Source organism: Eptesicus fuscus, chromosome 17, assembly GCF_027574615.1.
Source record: "Eptesicus fuscus isolate TK198812 chromosome 17, DD_ASM_mEF_20220401, whole genome shotgun sequence".
In the NCBI taxonomy this organism is placed as follows: Eukaryota; Metazoa; Chordata; class Mammalia; order Chiroptera; family Vespertilionidae; genus Eptesicus; species Eptesicus fuscus.
The window spans coordinates 26,228,786-26,254,012 of record NC_072489.1 but is presented as its reverse complement, the minus strand read 5'-3'; the positions used below and the strand labels follow the sequence as shown (position 1 = coordinate 26,254,012).

The 25,227-nt window shown below is 39.7% G+C and overlaps 1 protein-coding gene and 1 pseudogene across 3 annotated transcripts in view; one reads left to right on the top strand and one right to left on the bottom strand.

Moving 5' to 3' along the window:
* The window catches only part of RHOBTB1 (Rho related BTB domain containing 1), a 63,391-nt gene extending 54,096 nt beyond the window's left edge, over positions 1-9,295 (bottom strand). For 2 of the 3 annotated variants that reach the window (XM_054729023.1, XM_008145474.3), the window contains exons 1-2: positions 9,082-9,295; positions 6,925-6,975 (exon numbers count right to left, since the gene is read on the bottom strand). The gene's annotated coding sequence lies outside the window, so the exon portion shown is untranslated. The remainder of the gene's footprint in view (positions 1-6,924; positions 6,976-9,081) is intronic. The other variant, XM_028151505.2, reaches the window with a different exon arrangement.
* Positions 9,296-9,602: 307 nt separating this feature from the next.
* The window catches only part of LOC129152099 (ATP-dependent RNA helicase DDX54-like), a 67,025-nt pseudogene continuing 51,400 nt past the window's right edge, over positions 9,603-25,227 (top strand).

Here is a 25,227-nt window from a genome sequence, read left to right as displayed (position 1 = left end):
TTCAATAAAATGTTTTACATTCAGATTCCTGGGCCCCAATGCAGATCTACTAAGATTGTTGGTTATATTTTTTCCTGGGGTGTTAAATAGTACAGTCAAGTTTGAGAATCACTGGACCAATGGTCTACATCTAGTGGTGTGCTGGAGCCAGTCTCTGTTAGCCCATGAGAACCAGTTATATTTTTAGGATTTTTGCAAGCCTGTTAAAATAGGGTCAGTATTAAGAATTAAACTATGTAAAGTTTTGATTAAATAAAATGTACTAAAGGTACCAAATACTCAAAACTCATCATTTTACTGTTATCTATATTTTTGATGTTATTTATGCCAATTTTATCTGCATGGTGGAAATACTATATAGTGGTGTGCTACCATCCCATCTCTTCTCAACTCCATGCTCAGTCAGAATGATAGCTTGAAAGTGGCTATGGTGGGAGTATTTACACCACAGAAATTAGCAACCACTACACAACAGCTTTACTGGTCTGTTGACTGTCTTAAGAAAATGATTTAAAAATGTTAAGAATAGCGACTAAATTTAAAAGTGTGTTATATGTGTAGCTGCTACATTGTGAATAGTACATTTAAGGAAATATCCTTATAGTATTTAAAAGCTATTATCTGGTTCAGCAAAGAAGTTATTCATATCCTATATAATAACAGGCCAGGGACCATAAGCATAATGACTGGAATGATGGCTCGACCAGTCGCCATGAGGTGCATTGACCACCTCTCGGTCCCTCCCCCCTGGCCCATGAGTGGCGGTGGGTGGGGCAGTGAGAGGCACCAGGTGGGGCGGCGAGAGCAGTGGCAAGCAGCGGCGAGCTACCTGTGCACAATTTTGTGTGCTGGGCCTCTAGTTTTTAATGAATGTACACAGTTCTGACATATGTCTTTGTTATTTTAACTTTGTTTTACTCATTAACTTAAAGAAAACTATCAGCCAACATTTATATGGGAATTACACCTCTTCATCAATTGTATCCTACGTAGGCTTTGGATAGAAGAGTTCTGCAAAAACCAACAAACATTCTGTGAAACCCAATGGGCTATATGGAATTTACAATAAAGAGTATTGTATATTTTATTATTATTTGTAAATTGTATGCTACACACATTCTTTATGTCAGTAAAATTTATCATCAACTTATGTATGCACATAAATGCATTTCTCCCCCCTCTCCCCCAGAGAGCTGGTTGATTTACCAGCACACCTCTGTCTACATTCCTCCCATGTTTAAGATTCCATGACTCTATTATGATTTAAGAAACAAGCAAACAAAATAAGGTGGGAGTTGTAGGGCCTATAAGTAATAAGTTTTGGCATAAGATATAGTAACAATTATACTATAGAGCCTCACTATTCAACCTGTGGTTCCCACACCAATAGCACTGGCATCAATGGGAAGCTTGTGAGAATAACCTTGGGTTTAACCCCCAGAACTGAATCAGAATCTGCATTTTATCAAGGTGCCCAGGTGATCTGTATGCTGACTAAAGTTTGAGAAGCACTTTCTATAATAATAAATATGCTAATTAGACTGGATATCCTTCCAGACAACATTCCAGACGAAGCCGGTGGCCGGAGGGAAGCCCGGGTCCCGGGTGCCAGAGGGAAGCCAGTGCCAGCAGCCAGGGAAAGGAAGGCCTACTCTTGCACAAATTTCGTGCATCGGGCCTCTAGTTTTAAAAAGAAACTCATTGGTATGAACTGGAATTTATATAACCAATTTGAGATTAGCAATAAGGTTAAGGACAATCTAGCAATTAGTGGTCTTTAAGCATCTAAAACCAGTCTAGCCACTTTGTAGCACTGGGGAAAATACACAATTGCTACCCATAAACCAGAAGAAAAGGACCTACATCTTGCAATATACATTTGTCAAATATTGAAAGGGAAACTGTGCCACTAGGAAAATAAAGGCTATTCTAGGCCACTTGGATTATTAATTTAAGAAGGAGGAAAAAAGTACAAGACAGAAAAAAATCACAATAGTAGCTTTCCTCCATATACGTGATGAATAGGAAATGTTGCCATAGACTTGGTTCCAAAATTTCAAAGCAGGGCAGCAAGTGCCACATGACAAAGTGTGGCAGCTGGGAGAGGAGTGTGATGAAACACTTCCCAGGGATGTAATTTAGGCCAGGGTAGTTATCAAGTGCTGAGGGCGAAAGGGGGAAATTGTAGTGCTCATGCTTTTCCTATCAATATATCAGTCAGCAACACAGGACAGAAAGAAAAGAGAGGGCCAGCACACAGACAACACTCAGTGCTCAAGTTAATTGAAATGATGGTAGGAAAGTGTCACATATTTTGAAATTGAAAGCAAAAATGTTCTACTGGCCATAATATTCTCTGGAAATATTTCTTAGCTATTTGGTTGAAAATATTGTAGTTGCTTTGAGCTGCAAAGGTCTATGGGAAATCACGTTAGCTACTTAAACAGTGTCTGGAAGGAAATTCGAGCCACAAATCTCCAAGAGGAACTTGGGATTAGTTGCGGCAGAAACCGGAACAGTAAAATAATTCAGGTAAACTCTGGCAACCCTAGAATGTGAAGAAAACAAATCAAATGTAATTGCGACTGGGCCAGTGGTACCCAGAGAGACCATCATGCCTGTTTTTACCCAAGAAAAAAGATTACTACAACCATCCTTGTGATATCAGAATTCAAATAACTTTAGTACATTTAGGGGTAAAATGATATCACTGCCCTAATGTGTTGTAGCATTTTCCCTTGAAATAATCTAGGAAGGCTGAGAACTAACCCTTACTGGACACCTACTATGTGCTGGACATGTGTAATTTCCTAATATCGTCATAAGCCTCTAGAGGAGGTGATATGGTCCCCATTTTACAGATTAGCAAAATGAGGTCCAAGGAAATATTTCAGCCATGTCACATAGTAAATAAAAATCTGGAGCTCCACAGATAAAATTAAATAGCTCCTTCCTTAATTAAAACAGATTGCTCAACAAAGACAGCGTGGCAGGAATCAGAGTATGGGGTTGTTATCTTCTGGATAAGAGGAAAGGGTTTTTTCCTATGTCGGTGTTAATGAAGATAAGTAAGGGATCTCTTAGTACCCAACACATCTTTATCACCCATTTCTGGATGTATCTTAGGTTTCAGATGTATTTCATACTGATAGTTGTAATTTTGGCTAAGCTGGAGGGTTTAGAAGACTTGGCATTTTTCTGCCAGTGTTATATAATAGAATTGAGCCCAGGGCTGGGACTTAGAAGCCTGGGTTCTGTTCCAGATGTGTCACTTATTAACTATGAGAGTGGGTAAGTTATACCACTTTTCTAGATGGCAGTTTTTTTTTAACCTACATGAGGTTGGATTAAGTGTCCTTAAGAACTTTTCTGGATCCATGATTCAACCCTCCATGACTCAACTATTTAAGACAGAGACTTTCATCAAAATATATTAGAAATGACCTGAAGAGTTAACAAATTTGTTGAGAAAAACCTGCCATGTGATTCAAATTACATTAAATTAAAACACACACACACACACACACACACACACACACACACACACACACACACACAAGAATAATTATTTACTCCCATACTATACCATTGGCAAGAGTAACCTGGAATAAAATGATTTAAAGTGTTGTTTTTATTTCTAGGCATTCTTTAAAAATAAATATATATTCAAGTTCTTAGATCTGAGTGCAAATCCAAGCTCTATCTCCTATTAGCTCTTTGACTTAACATATCTGAGTTCCATTTTTTGCTTCTGTAAATTGAAATTGATAATGAACATGAGCTGTAATGTAGTAAAGTGCCTGGCATCTAGCAGGAGCATAACTAGTACTGGCTATTGTTATTCCAGATCATCAGGGATTGGATCTATGGTTGGGTAACAATTCAAAGGAAATTTTTCCAGTGAAATGGAACCTGAGATGGTAAACTCATTTGCACTGAGAACTTTTCATGAACCAATGTTTGTGCAATAAATTAACTCAGGTACAGAATAGAAAAATGTAATTGCTCCTTCTGGACCTTTTAGCATCTCTTTCTTTCTTTTTTTTTAAAACTTTCTAATTCCCTCTTAGTGGATAAAACCTTCTCAAAGTATTTGAAGACCATAGTGTTCTTGGACATTTGGAAAGACTACTGTCATACCCACATTTCATTTCAGCGTCTTATTTGTCCATTGCCCAATTTCTGCCCTATGTGCACAGGAACAAAAGATTCTAGGAAGAGGAGGAGGTGATTCACTTTGTTTAGATAATAAAAAAACCAAACAATTCTCATGTTGACATGTAAATAACTAATCTACACACACCCCATCCACTTGAGTGCCTGCCTCTGGACCTCCCCATCAAAGCTTTCCCTTCCCCCATCTCCTGTTCCACTACTCCCACACTACCACTTCCTATCCCTTTCTACATAAACTACTTTTTGTGACTTATTTTTTCTTCTTTCTCCAAGTTTTGTTTTGGTGTTGTGAGGTTGGTCAAAGCTTGGATGGAGAAAAGAAGATGAACATTAAGAACCACATTCAAATCACCTGAATTCTTTGAACCAACCCCATTACATGAAGCCCAAGTGAGGCCTCCAAATAATGAAATTGAACTGTCTATTTTCTAAAAGGGAGAACAACAAAAAGATTTAAAAAAATTATTCTGTTCTATACAAGTACATTTTCTGAACAAAAAACATAGTAAAATTTCAAATGTTTCCAGCCATATTTTGAGATAAGTCAAGCACATTAACTAAAGCTTTCTGAAGTTAAGACAAAACAAAAACAAACCAAAAATGATTGCTAATTAAATTATCATTAGAGATATCACACAAATTCTAGCATCTCTTGTGGTACTAACACTATACGATTCAGAGCATAATTTTACTCTTGAAGTAATTATAGATTTGTAGTTGCTATGACCAAATATCAGTTGATGCTGAAGTCTCAACCTGTAATGGGATCTTCCCAGTATAATAATGCTCTTATGATCTATTTTGTAATGATACACTATATAACAATTTTTACAGGACAAAGCTGTTATGGAACATCTTATAACCACCCCTTAAATGCTTAAAAGGATATCTTAACTAATAAGCTTTTAGGGCTATTAGCTTGAGTTGGTAATATCAATACTTTAATAAAAGATGATATATTAAGGTTTTCTTTAGTAATTTGTTTCCATTTCTTTTTTTTTTTTTTAATATATTTTATTGATTTTTTACAGAGAGGAAGGGAGAGGGATAGAAAGCTAGAAACATCGATGAGAGAGAAACATCGATCAGCTGCCTCCTGCACACCCCCTACTGGGGATGTGCCCGCAACCAAGGTACATGCCCTTGACCGGAATCGAACCTGGGACCTTTCAGTCCGCAGGCCGACACTCTATCCACTGAGCCAAACCGGTTTTGGCCATTTCTTTTTTTTATTACCCCTGTTTAAAAGGATTAAGAACTGTCACCAATGATTTTTCAAAAAGTAGGGAAGAGTGGGGGAGAGAAGACTATCAACCTAGGCAAAAACTAAAAATGTCTTACTTAATCTATAAATATTGGCTATTTTCAGGACTTTAGTTGGGATTTATCTATTATGTATCCAAATCCATTACATGGCATATTTCAGACAAATTGAAATTCCAAAAGGAATACAGTACTTTCAAGCAACATGCCAAATTGCAATGCTTTCTCTAAGATGCTATGCAGATTCCAACACAAAAACCAAATTCAAATCACCTGAATTCTTTGAACCAACCCCATTACATGAAGCCCAAGTGAGGCCTCCAAGTAATGAGATTGAACTGCCTATTTTTGTACAATGCTTTTGAAGCAGTAACACCTTTGAGTCTGAGATAGTGTAATTTAGTGTTTCTAGATGACTGCAAAATCTCTCTCTGTTCAGTTGAAATTCTACATTCTATCTTTTCCTACACTTTCACCCATTTATCATCTATCCAGACAAAGTATGTACTGGATATTCCCCCCCCCCAATGACAAAGTAATCTCACAGAGTGGAAAATGTTGAACTTCTTGTCAATGTACCCATGACCCCCCATTTGGCCTTTTGGTATACATGTTCTTGATTTATTCCTAATTTTTTTTTATACAGTCTTACTTGTTTGTAAGATCCTTAGGACCAGAGATTTCATGATAAAAACTTACTTAGATCTTTGACAGTTCCATGCCAGAAAGTAGACATGAATACTTATTATTCCACCGTTTTACTCTAGATTCTAGAAAATCAAATTGATTTATTTTGTAACAGCTGTATGATATGAGCTGTAATTACCAAGTTATATTGGGCAAGTCACTTAACTTTTCTTGGCCCCAGTTTCCCTATTGGAGAAGAATTTTTCAACTAGAGAGTTAGGTATTAGAGTAAGATAGAACTTTTTTTAAAAAATCAATTCTATTTTTTTCCATTGCCTAGAACTAGGAATTGAACGTATTATCTAACTTCTCTGAGCTTCCAATTCCTCAAGAGAGTAATTTCACATCACGGGGAGTTTTTTAGGTGCAGAATGAGAACATAAATGCAAAGAATGCAGTACATTACCTTAACTTTGGTTCATGTTAAAAAATGCCAACTATTATTTTATCAAGTTTCTTCCAGCTCTAGAGTGCTAAGATTAGAAGTAAAACCTTATTTATCAAGCACTTAGATCTCCAGTATCCTCAGCTACTCAGGCACCACTTTTATTCCCCCCCCACCCTAATAAAAAAGTCTTATAAAGGACAAATTGATTCAAGGTCCATTTTATTCACAGAGTAAATAGAATAATTTTAATAATCATTGAAGTTATGATGTTAATAAATGATTCCATTAAAAAATGACAAAGACAAATTGTTGTAAGACAAATTGACTAAGAAACCTGTTCTCAAATGCATGCTCAGAATTAGACACACAAGATGTAATCTGTGGTCATGGGTTTGTACAAAGATACTAACCTGGCTTGCTGGATGTGAAGAACAAAACACTCTGCTTACAGCTGGACTTACCTACATAAAAGAGAGAAATACTGTATAAACCCTACTGCTTGCCAGGAGCACATGAAAAGCTACTAAAATTTTCAACATACGTTGTTTTCTCCCCCAACCCCTCCCCCAAAAGGGGCAGAATCTGCTTTACTTTTGCTAGGTGCCAGTGGTAAAGTAGCATTTCTTTGGGTCAAAAAAATGTTATCCTAAAATAGCGAGGGTAACATTTTGTAGCATTTGTTAAAATATATTTCTGAACACTGGGTATGTTACAAAAAAAGCATTTGGCCACAAACCCAAGGATAGGAACAAGGAAAAGCTTACAGACATTTTGCAATACAAAAGTCATAAAGGCAGACATGCTATTCCTCTAAAATAACATTTTTTAAAGATAATATTATCATAAGTAAAAGTCCACACGATTCTTTTTTCCCTATTAAATTATATCTGAATAGTCAGTAAGTTATGTTATTGAGCCAATGACATTAAACTACCTGTGTTTCTATTTCCACATCTTGATCACACACAGACTTTTGTACTTCAATTTACACTACATTCAACATTTTGGAAAATAACAACCAATGGGCAAGTTTAGAAGAAAACTGGCTGTGATTTTAGTGCTTCCAAATTATTTTTCAGTCTTCCACATTGGATTGGACTGGTTAAACCCCTTTCCCACTAATATGTCCAAATATGATCCAGGAATCTCAGAGGAAACCTTGTTTAATGTAATAATTCACTGCCCACTCCACCTGCAGAGTAATATGCAGACGTTATTTACACTGAAACAAACAAACTTGTGTTTATTTTTTAGCAACTGGAGACTCTCTTAAGCATCTACAAAGTTATTGGAAACTAAACATAATTCCAAATTTATAAAGAGTTTTTGTAAACATAGTGTATGTTTGGAAAGCCTAGAGCTTGTCTGAGATCAAACAAAAACAGACTATTGGCTATTTATATCTGCTGTTAGTGAGAGAAGGTATACAAAGATCAAAACTACTGATAACAATATTTTTGCAGTTTAGAGAGGATGCACAGTTCAGTGTAGAATATGCAACACAGCCTGGTTGGGGGTGGGAGAGCCCCAAACTAGAGAAACCTTAGGCTGAGCATCTGGCTGGGTTCCAACAGAGCTGTGTGAACAGCGCAAGTTGGGAGAAGTTCAAAGTCAAGGCTACTCTTGGTCTTCTGAGACCTTCCTAGGAAGGTCTGGGTGCCTTTGTGTATATATCAACCTTCATGCATTTTCACCCGCAGTAAATGTGTACAGTCAGCTCGAAAGGCACAGCTTGTGTGCTGACGTGCAAAGCCAAGTCAAAACCCTGTGCCTGGCGCTCCCTTCTAACTTTCTGGCTTGTCCAAGTCTAAATATTGACATTGCTCCTCAGTTGAGATGTTTGATACTGCTGAGGGTAGGAACGGCACAGCTAACAGTAGGAGCTAATGATATATTTTTACATCGCTGTGCCTTCCTCTCATTTCTTTCTTTGGTGAGGAGGTTGGATTCCCTTGTCTGCACGCTCCCCCCACCCCCACCCCCATTGTTCTCCCCGAAAGCTGAGCACAGGGAGACTAGGTAAGAGGTTTTGAAAGCCCCTCATGGCAGCTCCTACTGTTGTCACAGCAACTCACAACAGACTCCACAGACAGGGGGGTTGGAGGTGGGGAGTGCCAAACTGTGGGCTGACCGTCAACTCTCCTGGGGGTGCAAGCGCCAAAAGGGCAAGCCTATCCCCCTTTCGGGGTCTCTGGCTCCCCACCGCCGTCCTTCCAAGGAAAAGAGCCCTCCTGTCGGCGCGGCACCACCCCCTCCCTGGCGCAGCCAGCCTTCTAAGGGTGCCTGTTGTTCATTTTCTCAGCTCTAAGTTAGGGGTGCGGCTGTGCGGGCGCTCCTAGAAATCTCTCGTTTGCCTCTGCTGTGAGGGTTTCCGGCCTCGCGGAGAAACGAGGGTGGCTCCCATGGCATCTCCGTCCCACAACTCTCTCTTGGGACGCTGCTCACCGCGTGGCGCGGCCCGGGGACCCCCGCACGCCACCCGCTGGGGCAGGGGGCGGTAGGGGCTGCGCGGCGGCGGCGGCTCCGAGAAGTTTCGTACCTTAGCGCACTCACAACACAGAACCTACCCTGAAGCCGAGCGAGACGCGAGCTCTCTCCGCCTTCAAGGGCTGGGGGGGGAGCGGGGGGGCCCCCCCGTCACTCAGCAGCAGCCACGACTGCGCGCGGTCGCGGGTGTGCGGGGCCGCTGCGCGCGGCGTGCAGCCCGCCGCCCAACTTTGCACAAAGGCAGCATGGCACTGCCGGGTCTGGCGGGCTCGCCTCCCGCCGCGGCCGCTCTTCCCAGTCCGGGGACAGAGGGGTTCGCCCCTTTCCACCCCCAGCCCTCCCCTTCTCCTCCGGCCCCCACCCCGCTCCCGGGCGGGCCAGCTCGGCGGATAGAGCTCCCGGCACCGAGCTCCGCCGCGGTGGCGGCAGCCGCGCTCACTGTGACGTTAGCAGCCTTCGCGGCTATTTATATCCACACGATTGGATTTCATTCATGAAACCAGGGCCCGGTGTGTCTGGGCGCCGGGTGCGCGGGTGGCGAGGGGGCCTCGGCTTTCCGCAGCCTGGGCCCGGGCTCGGAGGCGGATTGCCCAGGACAAACATGCGCAGAGCCTGGGAGACCCAGGCCCCTCTCCTGGGCCGTGGGGAGGGGCGGGTCAATGAGATTTGCGCCCCGGTTCCCATCCCTAACATCCCACCCGTTCCCCGTGCAATTGCTGGCCCTTTGTCCCAGGCTCTGGAAAAGTAAGTTGGGCCACTAACCGGCTGGGCAGCATGGCTTTCTTTCCCCTAGCAGCTGACCGGCCGCGGGCTCCGAGGGAGGACATTGGCTTTTGTTTCAAAACCGAGCCCAGCTGCTGACTAAGGGCGGCGTTAGCCCAGCCTCCTCCTCCCCTGGGCGGCTGCACGTGCTGTCAGGCTTCCCCCTCTGGGTTACCTTCCTTGGTGACTTAGCTCTTGGGATCCCCGCAGGGGGCTTAAGGACTCACAGGCAGCCCCCAACCTGAGTAAGCGGGTGATTTACAACCTCCAACAAATGGCTGAGTGAGGAAGTGAAATTGACTTCTGGCCGCTCAGGGGTTGTCAGAATCCTTGGAAACCCAAGATAGTCCAGCTCTCCTCTTCCAGGCTGACTGTGACCTCTGAGGACAGGACCAGGGGTATTTTTTTTCAGGATTCACATAAGTATTTAGAATGCTTACAGTATGTCAAGTTCTAAGGAGGCGACAGTGAGCACAACCAAACTGGCCTGGGCCCTCAGAGAGCTTTGAGGGGGCCTGCTAAAATTAGTGTGCCCAAACCTCCTCACTTCCAGCCTGGGGAACAATGGTATTGATGTGCTCAGCTACCTTAAGGGATTTATTCATTTAATAAACTTTTATTTAGAAGGATGTGTATAAAGGGCTGGGGATGCAAAGATGGCAACGTGTCCTTGGTCCTCCAGGAGTTCTCGGGTAACATGTTCTGAGATATTGAGGGCTGGGGAAAAGGGAGCCATATTTTATTGCAAGGGCTCTCTCTTTGCCACATCCCCCAAGAAACAGAACATTGGGAAAACTCCTATAAGCAAACCCCTCAGTCCCTCAGTTTCTTCCAGGAAACCATTCTTAGTTTCCCAGATGGAGTACTTACTCTCCCTTCCTAGGATGAGTTTTAGTCCATTGGGTATTCCTATTCTTCCCCACTGGTTTATATTTCCCGCAGAGACAAAGGCTTGCCTGGTGCTCTCTGAATATCTCAGAGACTCCAGGATATAGTGAAGTTCAGTGGTTTTTATTTTTTTCAAGGAAAGGTATTACGGGCAATCTGCTTTGTTTAGGCCATCCTCATTGAACGGTCTTTGAAATGGAGTTATCAGTCCCTGATCTTTTCAAACTACCCTCAAGGCTAAGAATTAGGGTAGAAACTCAAAAGAAATGGGAATCAACATGTATTGCAGCCATCATATGTGGCAGGCAATGGGCTCGAAGGTTTAAAACATATTTTCTCAATCCGCACAACAACCAATGAAGAAGATGCTATTAACATGATAATCATTTTATAGATGATGCAACTGAGGCATGCAGAAGTGAGTAGTTTTCTGAGATTTTGACAGTTGCATTTGTAGTCAGCTTGTGCCAAGGCTTTATTTTATCACTAACCTGCTTTTTGGTATCCTTCCTTTCCTGTTTCATTTCCTCAGTAATAAATTTTACAAAATTAAGTGGCATGCTTAAGCGAGGTAGGTGCTAGGACCAAAAAGACATCTATACAAAGACTCCAGTTGATAGGCTACCATTCAGTTGTTGCTTGCATTCCATACCCAGGGGACACCGAGGCTCAGGCCTTCTAAAGGATGCTGCTTCCATAGGGGTAAAGAACAAACAGCGTGAAATTGCCCAGTTGATGCCTAAACCTGAGGGAAACTGACCAGAAGAACTTTCAGGAAAAAAATAATTGGTGTAAACAGTAATCAAGATTGCAGAGGAAAAGTCACTATTCTAGAAAGTCCTTCCATACTAAGGCAGTGATCTGCGAAAGAGGTTGCCATAATTATGCTATGTAGCTCTCAAATTTTACAAATGAACCCCCTCCCCCCCAATTCTAGAAAAGTTGGAGATACTAGTCTCTACTTTGCCAACAAAGGAGTGAAAAGAAACAATAGCAAATTGAACTCCAGAATTTATCCCTGTTCTTATTATTACTACAAAATAACCTACATCTGTATGCTGAAATTGTTGCTTGCTAATAAAATCAATACTATTTGATTTTACTAAATATAAAAATAGGTATTTAAGCTTAATTAAACCAACGCTGTATATTTAAATACTTTCAGGATTATACTGTACAAAAGTGGATGTAAAAGCTTTTGACTAGCTTTTATGGTAAATATTTATCAAAGTCATAGGATTAAAAAATAATCCCCACAATGAATATAGAGAACTGTTCCATTATCACAAAAGCACTTCATCATGCTACCGAAGCAGCCATTCATCTGTTCGCCATCTCTACAGTTTTGTCACTTTGAGACTGTTATATTAATGGGAGAATACAATATATAATGTTTTAAGATTGATTTTTTAAAAACTAAGCATAATGCCCTTGAGGGTCATTCAAGGCGTTGCATGTCAGTAGTCATTCCTTTTTATTGCTAAGTAAATTGGTATTATACCAGAGTATGTTCATCCATGTACCCGCTGAAGGATGTTTGAGCAGTTTCCAATATTTTGCTACGATGAGTAACAGTTCTATAAACATTTGTATATAGGTATTTGTGTGAGCATAAGATTTTTATTTCTTTGGGATGAACGCCCAAGAATGTGATTGCTGGGTCATACGTTAAGCAACTGTTAAACTATGTTTCCGAGTGGTTGTACCATTTTACTTTCCCACCAATAAGGTCGAAGAGATTTAGTTTCTTCACATTCTCACTGGCATTTGGTATTATTACTTAAACAAACAAAAAAAAATTCAGTTCAACAGTTTTGTAGGGACGACTTATTGTGGTTTTAATTTGCATTACTCTAAAGGCTAATAATGTTGGACATCTTTTCACATGCTTATTTGCCGTTCCAATATCTTAGCTAAATATCTGTTTGTGTCTTTGGCCTAGTTCATAACTAGATTGTTTATTTATTTTTTTTTACTATTGATTTGTGAGAGTTTTTTTAAAAAAAGTATATTCTCAGATCATAGGATTTTTTCAAACTCCTACCTCAAGATAACTAAGTTCAACTCAATCACTATTGTTTAACATTTCTACTGCCGTCAGTTTACAGAAAATATTCTCAGGGGGTTACGTAAAGCACACCCAAGTACTTACATACAACTCCTGTAGATAGGGTAATTTCCGTATTATTGTATAAACCTGCATTTCCGTGGTTGGCAACCGACACCCAAAGCCCAGCTAACACGTGGCGGCGGCGCCAGAAGTCCAGTTCTGGCTTCTGCGCATGCTCAGGCGCAGGCGCAGGCGCAGGCGTGGGCACGTTCCAGCAGCCAAAGCGCCCCCCGCGCAGCCACGGAACCACGCACGCCGGAGGGGAGGACCCCTTGGTGTTGTCTTTCGTCCTCGGATGCTGACTTTGGCTAGAAAGAGGGTGCTCCCTTAGGTGGCGAATTTCAGGTGTTCCAGAGACTCTTTACTATCAGGGTTTGAAGACAAGGACGATTCTACGCTCACTCTTACGCCCATTTTTAAGACTCGATGTGTCTGGCTGCAAGACACGAGAAACCAGCTGTGCGCGAGGATTCCTGGAGTTTACAAGGTGGCTTTCAGGACGGCCGACAACGTGGCGGTCCCCTAAAGATGAAGTGGCTGGCGACGTGGCCCACGTGCGGACTTGCATGCTCGGGTCGTCTGGCTTTTCCAGAAACGCCCCTGCGCCCCTGACCAGAGGAAGGCCTGTGGGCACCGGACGTGAGCAGTGGTTCAGTGCGGACTTCCTTGTACAAACCAGCTTGCGTGCCAGCTTCCCCAGAACGGGGGCCCCCAGCTCCCACCGCCACGCCAGGGAGAGCATGCGCCCCAAAGGCTGGCAGCGGCTCCAGCTGATGATGACAGAAAGGTAAGGCTGACCCTCCTCTGTGGCTCTTCGTTAATGCTAAGCATTAAAGGTCAAACAGAAAATGACCTGCACCTCCTGGGGCCTCTGCTTCTCCTGAAACTCTTTTTGTATTCAGGAACTGGAGTATGTCTGCCAGAGTAGATGCTTCTCTCAGCTGTCACACTCCTCTGGGGCCTGGTGATGCGGGGCATTCCATCTGGGGCCCCTTCCCTAGCTTTCATGTGGTTGATACAGCAATAAGATGGGTAACCTACCGCCATGAATCCTTTCTGTTCCAAATACCACAGGGCAGGCGTTGCATGCGTCTGTGTTAATGGGTCTTTCATTTGGCAAAGTGTGAAAACCCTTCAGCTCAAGGGGTTTGGGATGTGGAGTTTTGACTACTTGGGAATTTATCTCAGGTGCTATTACTCAAGACGGCTCTGAGATCTCTGAAGCTTCTATTTTCTGTCCACTGTTGGGGTAATCTTTGTTATTCTTAACTGTGGGAATCAGCTGAAAGAGATGTTCTTTACCTAAAACCTACAGGTGGAAATTAACTCCCAGTCTTGGGTTTTTAGTTCAGTTATCACTGTCAGTCTTGATGTAGTTTCTAGGAGAAGCTTTTGAAAATAAACACTTAAAAATTTATCTTAAAAGTATAAATTTAAAGATGCTTATACGTATTTATAGGTGAACACATGACTACTAAACTTAATCTAGTGGATTCAATCCTGGAATTTCCAAGATTATCCATTTAAAGATAGAAACATTAAATCCTGGGTGCTTTTAGTTGTTAGGTCTATGAAGGCAAAAACACTTTTTACCTTGGAGTTTCTAAGTTACTGGGCACCAATGGGTATAGTCTATGAGCTGAAAATCAACAAAAAAGTATCCCTTTTTTATAGCATGTTAAACGTATTTGTGCAGGTTTGTATGGATCCATGCATTAGGTTTTCTGTTGGGGTGGGGCAAGTTTGGTTAAAACTGTGATTTTACAAGCTCCACAATTCTAAGTATAGTCTTCTTTCTGTCAAAATCGCTCTTACCAAGATGGTGTTGTTCCACAGTTCTAGCTCAGCATGTGTAAGAGGGTAGCAAACAGCCTTTATGGTTATATGTTTGGCTTTGTTGGTATGGCATTACTAATTGGAAAACAAGTATGTCACACCTATACATAGAAGAAAAACAACAGTCTCATGCACAATGTGTATTTTTAGTTTTTTCTTAGAGTACAACATGATTCTGTACTGGAAAAAATCTGCATGTGATGGGACATTTGTTTCAGGAATAAGCTACATTTCCTCCTAATATTTGCAAAAGGTGTTAATGCTAGACTTCAGTTTTACCTAATTAAAAATAAATGAAAATATTTATGACTCATAGCATGTTTAAGGCTGTCTTGCCTGACCAGCTGTTTCATACAACAAACACAGAACTGTGTTTCTGTTCATGAAACAAGTGGAAAAAAAAATCCCCAAACACACATTAAGGGAACACATTGTAGTAGAAAGCACAGAAAAATGGGATTGTATTTGGCTGGCCCACTAACTAGCCGTGTAATTCTGTGCTAGTTTCTTAATTCATAACAACTCAAAGTTCCATATATGAAACGAGAAAAGTTGTTAAGAGACTAAATGAAATAGTGTTTGTGGAAAACGTCAAATGTGAATCTCTGTACACATTGGTAAATGTAAAATTGGACTCATCATGAGGCCATTTAAAAATAATGTGCAGCACAAGGTATCGTTTGATTTGGGAGTACCAAAGATCAATCATTTCTACAACTCATCTCCCAAATGCTGACTGTAAGCATTATACATAATAGGCTCCATCAAGTTCTCTCTGTAAAGTAGAAAGTTTAGTATTTGAGGTTTTTGCACTGCGAATGACTTGCAATTGCTGCTTTTTCTTCCATCTATGGAAGTGAGCTAAACTACATGCAGAAACTAGAAAAATAAATGGACTGCACATGCATATACATGCAGCCCACTTCAGAAAAATAATTCCACCTACGTTCATATCACAATTTTCTGGTTACCAAACATCTCTAATATACATGTCACTTAATCTTCATGACAGCCTTGAGAATTATTATCTCAAATATGAGAGAGGGGGAAATGAAGTTTCCTAGAGGGTAAGTGACTTGCTCTATGTCAGCGGAGGGGAAACCAGAATTCTGCTTAACCCAGAATTCTAACCCTGATCTTCTGGTCATGTGGATGTAGGTATTCTGAAGTAAATGAGTGCATAGTACACGAACGTATGCACAGGTACCACTTTAAAAGGAGACACATTTTTTTAGAAACTCCAGTGATCTGGAAGGAGACATACAGTCACCAGAAAAAAGCTGAATTGGAGGCTTTTCCTTATTTGGCATCGCTCCTCCTTTCATAATGGTTCCTTATCTAAAAGCACAGAGGACCTGACTCAAGAACATCTGATGCAATTGCATACAATTGCAGTCTCTCCTTAACTCTGTAAACATATTTACTTTAATATTTCATATGACTCCAATTTACCACTTGGTAAACTCCCCTTTATGGACAAGTAAGTTAAACTGCATTGCAGGCGAGTGATATAAGCAGTTAAACATGTCAGATCAATATTGAAGGAGCATAATCCCTGAGTTTGTAAATATAAGCTGGTGACGCCTGGCATCAGAACACAAAATCTCACTTCCCTTCACAGCACCAGTCTTAGAGGAAACTGAAGTTTTTTTTATTGAAAGACATGGAAGTGTCATTGTGTTTTCATCCCACAGTGCCTTGAACAGTAAGAAAGACCATAGTAAATGATTTTTAATAATGATAAATGATAAAACTTTCACAAGACACCTTAGTTATAATTTCTTCTAGTTTATATACAGGCCATCTGTGTGACTTATGACAAAGCTGCAGTTTTAAGGGAAAACTAGGTTTCATGTTTTTATTTGTTCTACTCTAACAACTGCCAGCATTACATTGATCATCATGAAGATGTTTTGCAAAGAATTAAGTGTGATAAACAGGCAAGGTACTTAGTGTGCCTGAACAATAGAAATAAACACCACTATCACCACCTGACTTTTTAATCTGTAATTACATTAGTTAATATTTGAGTAAACACCCACTATGTGTTGGGCAGGGTGCTAAAAGCTTTCACATTTACATTAGCTCTTCACAATGACAATGAGGAAGGTGCTACTATCACCCCCACTTCATGGACGAGGAAACTGAGGACCAGAAAGGTCAAGTCACTTGCCAGAACTCAAATTCCTATTTGTTTGTTTGTTTATTTATTTAATCCTCACCCCAGGATTTTTCCCATTGATTTTTAGAGAGTGGAAGGAAGGTGGAGAGACAGAGAGAGAGAAACATCTATGTGAGAGACACATCGATTGGTTGCCTCCTTGCACGCGCCCAGACCATGGCTGGGATTGAGCCTGCAACCGAGGTATGTGCCCTTGCCCAGAATTGAACCCAGGACCCTTCAGTCCACAGGCCAACACTGAGCCAAACCCGCTAGGCCTCAAATACCTATATAAATATTATTCATTTAAAAGAAGGAATTCCTTATAGGAAAAAAAAATCTACTTTCATATAATAAGCATTTCATATTTACCATTCCCTATTCATGCAGTTAAAGTAAAGCTGATTACAATGCATAATATCACACTGTGTGATTAGAAGACTAATGGTCTTTAGATTCTCTTAAATTCAAATATCAAACATAATTAAATTACCTTAATACTTTATATTTCAGAAACTTCAGGTAGGTTAAAGGTCAAGTATAGTTGAAAAGAGTTCATCTTCATGAGATGACACCTTTAGGACTGGCAGGGTCCTTGATAAGCTGGCTAACATCTGAGGGTCATTTGTGAGTGATATCACCTCACCACCACAATGTACCAGAAAACTAATAATGCAATTTGTAATTAATTCCTTGATATTTCTTTAAGAAATTAAATTATTGCTCTACTTCCTAATGAAACAACTGGGATATTACAGTGGTTTCACCTTGTGGCAGCAATGTTAGGTTGATAAGAAGGGAGGTTAAAATAGGCATAAAAAACACAGCCCATTTAAACAGATGATGTGATTATGAAGTCTGATTTAAATACATGGACAGTATGGTATGGGCAAGGCAGGGACTTAGGCTCCTAATAAGTGTATCATTCCCAATTACTTAAGTAAAGAATATACCTTGATGTTTAAATATCCACATCTATCCAGAGGAGGACTAAGCTAGACACAAGAACCCATTAGTTCAAAAGAGATGCTTCTTTCTTCTTAATTCTTGGCCAACCCAGAATCCTTGTTGAAGATCTGGGTCTCTCACTCATTTCTCTAAGTTACATGGCACCTGAAGGATCAGTGGTCTTTGTGTGAGATGGGTACTAAATATGACACTCACAGGAAACAAGAAGAAATATCTAAGTCACTTTTTTCTTAGCAGTTTTCAGTACTTCAATACAAACAGTACTTTTGTGTGTGTGAATAGTAAAGGTGATATAACATCTACTGTGAACATAAATAGTTCTTCTGCTTTCTATAAAAAGGAACCTGTCACAATTGTTCATCTTATGAGCATTACTGCTTGTACTGTTTGATTATTGGTGGACTTGATGTTTCTTCTCAACTCATTTGAGGTGGCTAATAGATGAAATAAAGTTATATTTCTTATTGGAAGACTTCTCAGGGCATTTATATGTGAAAAGAAATTATGCACTTATAAGAAGAAATAGTCTTGTTTTGGGCTCCCCATTCATACTTGACTAAGTAACCCTTCTATGTAACCAACAATCCACAGTGTTTCACTGAACACACTTTGTGGACAACAGAGTAAATAATGCAGAAATGGTGGATAAGTTATTCCACACAACTTAACATGGAGGCTTCCTTCTGATTGGGCAGACATGTGGGTCATTGTGGTCAATTATTCAAGGAGTAACTGCCCTGGGTTTTCCCAAACCACAGATAATTGCCATCTATTATTACTTGGCACAAATACATTCACTTAAATTGCCAGTCTAGTATATACCAGCAATGCTAATTGTAAAACACTGTAATTGGAAGGAGTGACCCAGTTATTAGAAAAGCATTCTCTTAGTCTAAATTTGTGGTCTGGTAACTTGTCAGTAGATACTCAAATGGGTCCAGTGTTTGATGCAAAGGAAACAAGAACTCATATGCACCAAGCTTATTTGTTTAAAAAAGAACATCACTATATTAAAAATTAAGTGTGTGCTATCATGGTTGATGAGGCATTTTTCATTTAAACATGTTATTAAATTCATAACAATTTTTAGTCACTAATTTTCTTCATGAACAGTAATGAATTAATATCATGTGGGATTCTACAAAAGTTGTACAGTTGGGCCTTATTTCTTAATAAGCTGGTAATACTCTTCTGTGTGTAGAATTGGGAGCAAATAAGTGAAATGGTTGTTTTAAGCCTCCACATTTTGGATTAATTTGTTATACAGTGATATCTATAATAATAAAAGCGTAATATGCTAATTAGGCCAGACGTCCTTCTGGACAAAGCCAGGGCTGTGAGGGAAGCCCAGGTCCCAGGTGCCGGAGGGAAGCCGGTGCTGGCAGCCAGGGGAGGGAAGGCCTACTCTTGCATGAATTTTGTGCATCAGGCCTCTAGTACAAGCATAATGCTAGATCTTTCTTTTGTTTTGGAGGAGGTATTCATTCATTTATTGGTTTTATTAAATGGTAACTTTACTATGTTATAATCTTTCCCTTCCTCCAATTTTGTATTGGAGGGAATATTTATTCTTTTAATAAATGTTTGTTAATTACCCCTGTTGGGTGCCATTGGGCCCTGGATATCCAAAGATGAGAAAAAGATTCAGAAAAGCTCTCAACCTCACAGAGGAAACAGAAATACTTACACACAGCACCTGTTTTGTTTGTTAGAATGTTGTGTGTCCAGAGTAGTGACAGCACAAAGCAGGGATTAGCTCATTCAGGTGGCTGGGGAGGGGGCAGAATCTTCCAGAAAATCCTAGAAGGAGCATTGTTTGTGTTAACCTTGAAGGATGAAAGGAATTCTCCCAGATGGAGAAAGCGAGGCATGGAAGAGAGCATTCAGTTCTGAAGGAAGAGCATTAGCAAAGTTCTGACAGTATGAAAGAATATGATAGTTTTGAATAACTAAAAGTAGTCTTGAATAGCCATGTAATAGGTGAAGTGACAAAGATGATTCATCTGTCCAAGAAGACAGAAGCCTTGAATGCCATTCTAATGAATTTGGTTTCAGGGCAAGGTGAAGCCATCTGAATGATTTTTTAATAATTGTACTTAAATCAAGTGTAATTTATATACAGTAAAATGTCTAATATCTTGAGTTCAATGACTTTTAATATATGTAAATACCTTTTTCACCACCACCTGAACCAAGATGAGGCCAGCATAACACTCATAACAAAACCTGACAAGGACATCATGAGCATAGACACATATTCTGAATAAAATATTAGCAAATAAAAATAGTATTAGCAAATTTAGAAATTTAGCAAAGGATAATACATTAAGGCCAAATTGTCAGTAATGCAAGGTTGGTTTAACATTAAAACATCCATAATGTAAATCACCATATTAGAATAGAAAACCACATGATTATCTCAACAGATACAGATAAAGCAGTTGATAAAGTTCTATACTCATTCGTAATAAAAACAAACAAACACCAAAATGTTTATCTGAGTATTTAAAGCAGGGAAAAGGTATGACCAGATTAGGGCTGTTTAAAATAGAAGACTTTTAATGAAGCAGTCACAGTTCTTATTCTTGCAGTAGGGAGGTACAGTATGACATTTTTTTGGGGGCAAATTTCCAGAGATAGGGGAGAAAACAAAATCCACAGAAATCCAACTCTACCATATGAGGAACTATGCCAAATGCTGACTGCCACTAAGAAGCAATAGATTCACTCCAGACCTCTTTAAGAGCTATGCAGACAAGCAAGGACTCAGACAGGGTCCATTAAAAATATGATTGCTCTATACATCACAGGCAGCAGTGATAATGGATATTACTTACATGTCTCTGGCTGCCTTATGCTGAAAAAGAAATGCAACGAGATAAAAAGCTGAATAGTCTAGTCCTATAGTGATGGCTCATTGCAGTAAAGATAACTGGGAGAAACCTGAGCCCTCATTTTGTCTGTCCCTGTCCAGCTGTGTGCCCTTTGGAAAGACAGGTTAGGTTATTCCCTTGGGCCTGTTTCTGTATTTATGAAATACAAAGTGGATTAGACTAGAAGGGCCTCAGAATGAGTCAGATCTGGGTTTCAATCCTGGCTCCAGTCTTTACCATCTATATAACCTGTGCCTTACTTTCCATATCTGTATAATGGAAAGAAACCTCAAGATGTTCCTCTGAGATTAAATAAGATCATCTAAGTGGAATTCTTAACATATTCACTGCACATAGTGAGCACTCAGTAAAGGTAGCTGTTATTAATGTTTTTAAGAATTAGCTATAAGGCTCTGAAATGCTATAATGATAAATTGTCGACTGGAAATACTCATTTGTTCTGACATGGAGATGTTGTGGAAAGCTTTGAAATTCTGTTTATCCTGCCTGTCATCACAGGTGGTACAGTAAGAAGCTCGATAATTTTAGTAGGAAGGAAAACAGAAGGGTAGATATTTTTTCATGATTTAATCTTGGTAATGTACCAGTGATTTTATTACCATGTGCAAAAAACTGTGATGACATTTCTTATACTCGGATAAGTACTAAGTGAAAATTTTAATTAAATGATGCATCCATAGAATTTCCATAGAATGTAATTAATGTGTCAACCAGAACCCCCTATTGATTACACTGGTAAATTTAATCAAATAGTATGTTTGTCTAAATAATCCAACAAAGTCTGACGTCCACAGCCAGACATGTGGTTTTTGCCAGCTGTAAATAAGCTGCTCACAGGAACAAAGTACCCCCTTAGAGAACTGGAAATTTAATCATCTGCATTTGCAACGTAACACATTGTGTCAAATGAAAGACTGCTTTTTCCCAAAGTAATATTTATAGTATCTGAGACTTTGAGCTACTTGGTTAGACCAAATATTTAAACTGGGAATACTCATGAGAGAGGTTTAAATGATTTTACTTTTTGTATCATGCCCCCACCATCTGACGCTTTCTTATTTACTGGCAATCATAGCCGAAGTCATGAAGAACTTGTCAATAAACTTCAATTGGATTGCATTTTCGGTGGCCTTTTAGGCAGTAATGGCAGTTGGCTACCCTCACTGGCCTGTATTCTTTGGTGCCTTTGACTGTTGCTCTATTGCTTACTACCTTTGGTACCTATGAATTTGTCATTGCCACTTCAGGAAGATGCCCTGTCACCATCATGTGGCAAGAGCAGGATTGTAGAGTCTTTTTCAGTTCTCATCCTGTAGCTCTTCCTTATTTATTTATTGACTTGGGGTTGGGTTTGTGGGTAGGGAGTCATAACTCTGCCCTGTACTCAGAGTCCAGTGTGCTTTACTCAGCGCAGCTTTTTCTTCTACCATTGCACCAACCAATGGAAGAAGAGGGGGTGGCCCTCATTCTCAGAGGGCCCTGGGGCTGGCTTCTTAGATACCTTCAGTTGGTCCTTCAGTGATGTTCAAAAGAGACTGTGCCACGCTATGCAAATTACACTCAAAACAGAGAGACCACACCAACATTATTTGGAGCTCGTAGAAAACCTTGTATCCAATGAAAACATACAACAGTGAGGGAAAAAGTCAGCACAGAACTGCGTGACATTTTAAAAATAAACAATTAGGGGAGTGAAAGCCCAGTTTAGAAAAAAGCCCATCTAGAAATGCACTGGAAGGATAGTCCATTTCCAGCAGGCAGTGTGGCTTTGGAGCCGGACACCTGTGATTCCACTGCTCACAAACTGTGTGATTCTGGATGCAGTATTTAACCTCTCTGAGATTCCACTTTCTCCTCTCTAAAAAGGGGATCTGTGCATTGAATACCTTGCCTGGAACATAATAAGAGCTACATTCTGCATATGTTCCATCGACATATAAGAAAGCTGCCTCATATAATAAAATGAGTGAAATCATGCAGTAAATACTACCTCACTATAATATCACATAGATCTAGGTCAGAGTGAGGAGACCTTGTCTGAGAAGCATTTGGCAATTTTCAAGTTATGTGACCTTGGGGAAACCCCCTATGGCTCTCTAATTCTTAGAAATGTCTGGAATGGGCTTAACTACACTCACCTAGGATCAACATTGCTGTGTGTGGAAGTGCTTTTACAAGCTCTACATTCTAAGCAAGATAGGCTATTATTCTATTAATATGTTATTGCAATACTATTAAATGTAATGATTGTTTATAATTTTTTTCAAAGAAATTGACAATGTTTCTGTCCCTCAGATCCAGAAACTCAAAATGAGCTACATGATAGAAAATGTCTGCTGATTATAAAGCTTATATTTAGTTAGTAGGCTGTAGTTCTTTGTTGGAACCAACATTAGAATCACCTGGTTATCTCTGACTTCTAATATAACAATTCCCAACAGAAAAAAAGAGACTATTTTCTACAAATAATATATCAAAATACATACAATGATTATATTTTTCTTTTAAACATAATCACACAGAAATGGCAGGAGAAAGAAACGATGAATGTCTAATAGCCATTTTATAGACACATCTCAAACTGCAAATGCAAAGTAAAGTTAGGAGTCAAAATTGGCTCTTATACCTACTATTTCTACTAACAATTTAAAAAAAATATGTTTCTTTAAATTGACTTCAGAGAAGAAAGGGAGAGGGAGAGATAGAAATATCAGTGATGAGAGAGAATCATCCATCAGCTGCCTCCTTCACCCCCCACCCCTACTGGGGATCTAGCTGCAACCGGTATGTGCCCTGACCCGGAATGGAGCCGTGACCTCCTGGTTAATGGGTCAACATTCAACCACTGAGCCATACCAGCTGGGACAAACAAAAAATTTTTTTTGTTTTTGCCTTTTGGAAGAAATTTTCACATCTTCAAGAAGAAGCAAATTATGTTGTTTTTTGGTTTTCCTTCCTCTCATAAACTGTCTTGTGTACATGTCTAGGTCAGTGGTCGGCAAACCACGGCTCGCGAGCCACATGCGGCTTGCGAGCCGCGGTTTGCCGCTCTGTTGACTAATGAGTTTGCTGACCACTGGTCTAGGTCTTTGTCAAACAGTCATAATTTTCTATTTTCTTCTAAAGAAGTTGTTCACTTAGAAGTTGACAAGTACTTAGAATCACAACTATCCTTTGATAAAGTCTTAAGATGGTTTACTGTAGCCCTGGAAATAATAGTGGGTTAGTCCAATCTGGGAAAATAGAAATAAATATTAGTTTAAAAAATCTAATTGTAACAGTTTGTCCCCTTCTTGAGTTAGTCTTGGTGCCGTCAACCTTAACCTGTACACTGACAATACTGATTCTGCTACTATAACTCTTTAAAACAGTGTCACTGAAAATATCCGCCATTTTTAATATGCTTAAACAAATATGTCATTCCTAATCTAATGTTAAACCGTCATAAATAATTATCATCCATATTGTTAGGAATGAGTCTATTTTCTAACATCTCAATAAACTGTTGATTGTAATGCAGACCACGGCTACAGTTGTGATGGTGGAGTTCCCCCAGGAGGTTTTGCAAATATGTATAATTTCTAGCCAAAGCCATCTGCATAAAGAAGCAATCACATAAACAAACCATAGCATTTGGTTTGACCAAAAGTTATGGCAGGAATATTCTCAGAGCCACTCTCTGCTATACAGGAAGGCAGATATTATTACCCTCTGCCTCCCACAGAAAGCTCAAGTGGCTTAGTCAATACTGACTGAATTATAATTCTGATATCATTAATCTTTTTCTTCATATACTTGAGGTTTGCATCTTGCTCCCAATTTCACAAGATAAAAATGAATAAAGAAGTTTAATCAGCAAATAACCCAAATACAATAAAAGAGATCCTGGAAGATAAATTCATAGTTATTATAAGAGGCTTTTAGAACAGCCTTGCAAAACAGGCTCTTCTGAAAGTTGCACCCTTTGCATAAAAATGTCTGTGAGCAGAATAAAATATTTAAATAGCAACATTAACTAAAATTGAAAACCTCAGCATCAGAAAAGCGCACATGCAGGCTCTCCCTTCCTATTTAGGAAGCTTCCTGTGGTTCCTCATCACCTTTTAAATATAAAGTTATGTGTCCTGTTGGACCAGGACAAGGTTTTTGGAGCCTCCAAAAGAAATCCAAAACATTTATAAAATGATTTTTATGTTACATTGATACCAAAATTGACAACTAGTTGAGTATATTCCTGTGTCATGCAATTATCACTTTCTTAATTATAAGCTCCCAGCATTAGTTTCTTTGTTCCTCACATTATCAGCGTATCTTGTAATATAATATCTTACACATTAGGTAACTCCTGGATGAGTTAAAAGTTATTCAGTAATACCATGAGTTGTTTCAAACCAACTAAAGGAAAAAACTTTAATTTCTTCGCCTTGACACAACTGTCTCACATCATTTTCTACTTCAAAACGCATGAAAAGAACCAATTAGGGTGTGTGTATGTGTGTGTGCACACGTCATGTGTGTATTAAGTGATATACACAAGCAAAATATCTTCATATAATGTTCTTGTCTTTCACTCTGTGAAAATATACTTCATGCAATGTCCTTTTCT